This window comes from Triticum aestivum, chromosome 2A (genome assembly GCF_018294505.1).
Source record: "Triticum aestivum cultivar Chinese Spring chromosome 2A, IWGSC CS RefSeq v2.1, whole genome shotgun sequence".
Taxonomy (NCBI): Eukaryota; Viridiplantae; Streptophyta; class Magnoliopsida; order Poales; family Poaceae; genus Triticum; species Triticum aestivum.
In genome coordinates, this window is record NC_057797.1 from 609,363,301 (window position 1) to 609,370,150 (window position 6,850).

The window sequence follows — 6,850 nt, forward strand, 5'->3', positions numbered from 1 at the left end:
ATACTTGTGGTTGTCATTTCCACCCGTCTTCCTGATTCCAAAACTAGCGTGCCTGGCGTATCTGTTATAAAATTCCCTTGCTTTCTCTACATCTTTGAATCGCATCTTTAGTCTTGGTATTAGATAATCCGGTAGATCCGGCATCTGCAGAAAAAGAAAAAAATTAATCCAAACAGCATGTTAAAATGCAGTTTATGAACTTGTTATTCTGGAGGGAGCAGAAAATGTGCAGATAATACAAGATGCATATATAAATATTTTTTGTTTCTCTTACGTGCGTGTATGATTGCAACTCCGCCGGTGCCGGCTGCTGTCCCTCTGGGATGGGGCATGGCGGAGTAATCATAGCAGGATGCAGCAGTGGATCACGAGGAGGAAGGAGGGCTGAAGATGGCCTCTCTCTTGTTTGCATCCTTTTTGCTTGAGGTGGTTGTGGAGGTATTGCAATCCTGGTCTTGGTTTGCTCTTTTGTTTTGTGAAGCAATCCATCTACCTTATGCCCCATAGAATTCTGACCTGTAGCAGCAGCAGGAGGATCGAACGGTGGTAGTGTGCATATCACTCTCCTCCGCGTGTGTGTTTCTGTTGGATTTGTCCTGGGATCCGATTTAGTTGCTTCGCCTTGGCATTGATGAGGCACACCAGGATAACCTCCAGAGTTACACGCAGGACTTGAGCTAACCCCCTCCTCCATCGGCGTGCTTGGGAGTCTGCTGGTGGATACAAAGAATCCGCGGGGGATTTCCGGCATCACCCAATTAGGTGGAGGCGCAAACCTGTGCGGATAGGGCTGTGACCCAGCATCTTGGAAGTATCCGTGTGTTTCGGGTGTCATCCATTTTTGGTCTGGAGCAGGTTGGTAATGCTGTTGGTGCGTTTGAGGCGTGACCCCTTGAGTGGGTGGTGCAACGCGTACACGCTTTGGATTGTGCACTTGCTACTGGGAACTTCTAAGCTTCTTCATGCATCTATCGTCTTCCTGTCATAAAAGAAAAAAAAAGTGTATTAGCACACAAGTTATATCTGCATATACATTTGTAACTGAACTTAGCATTATTCACAGCCTGAACTTCTCATATAAAAGTGGTGAGAGCCATCACACTATGCACTGAGCTGAGCATCTGCCAATGCCTTGGTACCTGAACTGAGCACCCTTCACAGAATGAACTTCACATCCTGTTTTTTAATTCTACAATATTTGATTACTTATATGTACCTGGACTGAGCACTCTCCACAACCTGAACTTCTTGTTTTGTAAAGGGGAAATACTGTCTACAATTAAAAAAACCTGAACCTTCATGAGTTTTTGAATGGTTGGACTGCTAGTGCATACCAACCTGACCTTCATGTCATATCACATGCATGTTCTATTTTCCTTTTATTTATTTTTGGCACAGAACCAGACACATACCAACCTGAACTCTAGCACACTTACTAGTTGAACTTCACATGTGAATGTGAATGCAGGCATATTTTATAGTGTTTGTAGCCTGGACTGAGGCTCACATACTACCTGAACTTCACATGGCTGTAAGCAGGCAGATTTTTACAATGATGTTTTTTTGTAGCCTGGACTGAGGCTCACACACCACCTGAACTTCACATGGTTGTAGGCAAATAACAAACCGAAGGAAGGAAGAAGTTCAACCATACCCTGGCTAGAAGTCCAGCCAATCTTTTTCCAGCAGCTGATAGGCCACCTTGAGAAAAATTCGTCGTGAAGGTAGTAGAGGAATTCCATGGCAATCCATGTCTTGCAGGGGGCGCGAAGTTCATCTGCACACAATGCAAGAAGGTCAGAGAAGGCAAGATTGAAGAAGAAGGCAAAATTGGGAGGAAGTTCATGTACTTCTGCCGCTGAATTTGAGGGCGCAGCCGATTCCGCCTCCGCAGAGGAGTTGCTCCGTTGGTCGCGCCGCTCGCCGTTGCTTGCGTTGGGGCCGTCATCTAGTGTGCCAAGGCTTCGGGCGGTGACGATGGGACGAGGATGCGGCTTCCTGAAGTTCATGGCGGCTTCGCCGCGTCCAGGCGACGCGGGCTCCCCCGTGCCGGTGGCCGGCCAGGAGCTGGGGAAGGAGGGGAGGCGGCGGATCCGGCCGACCAGGAGATGTAGACGGGGAGGAGGCGGCGGATCCGACGAAGATCGGCGACTAGGAGGGGAGGAGCGGCAAGGAGGGGGGCTGGGGCGGCTCGGGATCGAGGGGATCAGGTGGATCCTGTCGAGGCATCTCGGATCGGCTGGATCCTGTCGGGGCGACTCGGGTCAGGCCGGGCAGTTCAGGGAAGTTCGGGAGGGTCCTATATAGGGCTGTTGTGATCCAAATAGTTATTCTAATCCCATGATCATAATAGTGCCACTATATATATATATATATATATATATATATATATATATATATACACCCGTGATCACCTCCCGAGTGATCACGACCCGATAGTATAGCATGGCAGACGGACAAGAATGTAGGGCCACTGATGATAAACTAGCATCCTATACTAAACATTTAGGATTGCGGGTAAGGTATCAATAACTATAGCAACAATGACAGGCTATGCATTAAGCTAGGATTAACGGAAAGCAGTAACATGATACACTACTCTAATGCAAGTAGTAGAGAGAAGAATAGGCGATATCTGGTGATCAAGGGGGGGGGGCTTGCCTGGTTGCTCTGGCAAGAGAGAGGGGTCGTCAACAGCGTAGTCAATCGGGGCACCAGCAGCGGCGTCAGTCTCGTAGTCTATCAGAGAGAAGAGGGAGAAGAAACAATGAATATAATGCAATCAAATGCATAGCGATGCATGACATGACAAGTAGCGGTGCTAGGGGTGCCCTAACGCGGTATGAGGTGATACCGGTGAAAGGGGGGAAACATCCGAGAAAATATCCTGGGTGTTTCACGTTTTCGGACAGATGAATCGGAGGAGGAAAGTTGCGTGTTTGCTATCCTAGGGATGCATGGCGGACGAACAGGCTTCGTATCCGGATTCATCTCGTCGTTCTGAGCAACTTTCATGTACAAAGTTTTCCCATCCGATCTATGGTTTCTTTTATATTAATTTAATCATTTTCAGAATTTATTTAATTATTTTAATTCCACATTATCCAGAATAGTGCCTGCTGATGTCATCATGACGTCAGCATGACGTTCGCAATCAACTATGACCGTTGACTGGTCAAACTGACGTGTGGGTCCCGCATATCATTGTCCAAGTAACTAACTAACTGTTTAGTTAGATTAATTAGCAGGTTAATTAGGTTTAATAGTTAGTTAACAGAATTAATTTAGTTAATTAATTAATTCTTTAATTAAGTAATTAATTAATATTTTAATTAATATTTTTTAATTAATTCATTTCATAATTATTTTAACATTCTGGGGGCGGGGCCCCCATGTCAATGGCTCAGCGAGAGCCTTAGCGGGCGGGTGCCACAGGCGCCGCGGGTGCGGGCGCTGGGCGCAGCCCGAGCGGGTGCACGCCCAGGGGCATGCGGGGCGGCGACAGGCACGACAGTCCGGGGCAGGGGCCGGCGAGGTCGGGGGAGGGCTGGCCAGCGTCGGCGAGTGGCGGGGCCGAGCAGGCAGGGACGGCGACGGGGCCAGGCGAACATGGGCATCGCCGGAGCGGGGTGAGCAAGAAGCAGACAGGGAGGCACGGGGCGGCCGCGGCAGGGGGCGCGACGCGTCGTGGTGAAGGCGGCGCGGGGGAAACCGCGACAGCAGGAGGGGAGGAGGTGTGCTCCAGGGTAGGAGGGGCCGCCGGTGCGGACAGGACGCAGGCGCCGAGCGGGGAGAGGAGGGAGCGACGCGGCGGCATGCAGCAGTAGGAGGAGCGGCGAGGCAGTTGAGGTCGCGGGTGCGCAAGTGGCCAAGAGCCGCGAGCGGTTACAGGTGGACGAGGCCAGGCGCGGCACAGCCACGGTCACAGGCGGGCAGCGGGAGCGCGGGGCGAGCAGCGAGCATGATGGTGGGCGCGTGGTCATAGAGGCGGAGGCGATGCGGGTGATGCCGAGGAGTGGTGGCCGTGAGGAGTGCGTGCGCGCGGGCGCGTGAGCAGGGGCAGGGGTCGCGGTGGCCGCGGGTGCAGTCCCGAGCGGCGCAGCGAGTGCGGCCGGGCACGGGCGCGCGCGCGAAGGCGTGGACGTGGTCGGGGCGAGGGGGAGAGAGGAGGCCAGGGGCCTAATACGTCTCCAACATATCTATAATTTTTGATTGCTCAATGCTATATTATCTACTGTTTTGGACTATATTGGGCTTTATTTTCCACTTTTATATTATTTTTGGGACTAACCTATTAACCAGAGGCCCAGCCCAGAATTGCTGTTTTTTTTTTGCCTATTTCAGTGTTTTAGATAAGCGGAATATCAAATGGAGTCCAAACGGAATAAAATCTTCGGGAACGTGATTTTCTCACCGAACGTGATCCAGGAGACTTGGACCCTGCTCCAAGGAACAAAAGAGGCGGTCACGAGGGTGGGGGGCGCGCCCCCTTGCCTCGTGGGCCCCTCGTTGCTCCGCCGGCGTACTTCTTCCTCCTATATATATATCCACGTACCCCCAAACGATCAGACCAGGAGCCAAAAACCTAATTCCACCGCCGCAACTTTCTGTATCCATGAGATCCCATCTTGGGGCCTGTTCCGGAGCTCCGCCGGAAGAGGGCCGTCATCACGGAGGGCTTCTACATCATCATAGCCTCTCCGATGAAGTGTGAGTAGTTTACCTCAGATCTTCGGGTCCATAGTTAGTAGCTAGATGGCTTCTTCTCTCTCTCTTTGAATCTCAATACAAAGTTCTCCCCCTCTCTTGTGGAGATCTATTCGATGTAATCTTCTTTTTGTGGTGTGTTTGTTGAGAGCGATGACTTGTGGGTTTATGATCAAGTCTATCTATGAATAATATTTGAATATTCTCTGAATTCTTTTATGTATGATTGGTTATCTTTGCAAGTCTCTTCGAATTATCCGTTAGGTTTGGCCAACTAGATTGGTAGTTCTTGCCATGGGAGAAGTGCTTAGCTTTGGGTTCGATCTTGCGGTGTCCTTACCCAGTGATAGAAGGGGCAACAAGGCACGTATTGTATCGTTGCCATCGAGGATAACAAGATGGGGTTTATTTCATATTGCATGAATTTATCTCTCTACATCATGTCATCTTGCTTAAGGCGTTACTCTGTTTTTAACTTAATACTCTAGATGCATGCTGGATAGCGGTCGATGAGTGGAGTAATAGTAGTAGATGCAGAATCGTTTCGATCTACTTGTCATAGATGTGATGCCTATATACATGATCATGCCTAGATATTCTCATAACTATGCTTAGTTCTGTCAATTGCTCAATAGTAATTTGTTCACCCACCGTAGAATACTTATGCTCTTGAGAGAAGCCACTAGTGAAACCTATGGCCCCCGGGTCTATTCTCATCATATCAATCTCCATTACTTTAATCTTGCTTTGCTTTTTTACTTTGCCTTTACTTTTTACTTTGCATCTTTATACTAAAAATACCAAAAATATTATATCTATCAGATCTCACTCTCGTAAGTGACCGTGAAGGGCTTGACAACCCCTAATCGCATTGGTTGCGAGTAGCTATCGCTTTGTGCAGGTACGAGGGACTTGAGCGTGGGCTCCTACTGGATTGATACCTTGGTTCTCAAAAACTGAGAGAAATACTTACACTACTCTGCTGCATCATCCCTTCCTCTTCGGGGAAAACCAACACAAGCTCAAGACATAGCAAGAAGGATTTCTGGCGCCGTTGCCGGGGAGTCTACGCAAAAAGTCAACATACCAAGCACCCATCACAATCCCTATCTCTCACATTACATTATTTGCCATTTGCCTCTCATTTTCCTCTCCCCCCAATTCACCCTTGCCGTTTTATTTGCCCTCTCTCTCCCTATCCTCCCTCTCTATTTGCCTCTTTTTGCCCGTTTGCTTTTTGTTTGCCTGTGTGTTAGATTGCTTGTTTGTCGCGATGGCTCAAGATGCTACTAAATTGTGTGACTTCACCAATACCAATAATAATGATTTCCTTAGCACTCCGATTGCTCCTCTTACCAATGCTGAATCTTATGAAATTAATACCGCTTTGTTGAATCTTGTTATGAAAGATCAATTTGCCGGCCTTCCTAGTGAAGACGCCGCTACTCATCTTAATAGCTTCGTTGATTTATGTGATATGCAAAAGAAAAAAGATGTCAATAATGATGTCGTTAAATTGAAGCTATTTCCTTTTTCGCTTAGAGATCGTGCTAAAGCTTGGTTTTCGTCTTTGCCTAAGAATAGTATTGATTCATGGAACAAGTGCAAAGATGCTTTTATCTCTAAATATTTTCCTCCCGCTAAGATCATCTCTCTTAGAAACGATATTATGAACTTTAAACAACTTGATCATAAACATGCTGCACAAGCTTGGGAGAGAATGAAATTAATGATACGTAATTGCCCTACTCATGGTTTGAATTTGTGGATGATTATACAAAATTTTTATGCCGGATTGAATTTTGCTTCTAGAAATCTTTTAGATTCGGCCGCGGGAGGCACTTTTATGGAAATCACTTTAGGAGATGCTACTAAACTCCTAGATAATATTATGGTTAATTATTATCAATGGCATACTGAAAGATCTTCTAATAAAAAAGTGCATGCGAGAGAAGAAATTAATGTGTTGAGTGGAAAGATGGATGAACTTATGAAATTATTTTCTACTAAAAGTGTTTCTTCTGATCCTAATGATATGCCTTTGTCTACTTTGATTTAGAATAACAATGAATCTATGGATGTGAATTTTGTTGGTAGGAATAATTTTGGTAACAATGCTTATAGAGGGAATTTTAATCCTAGG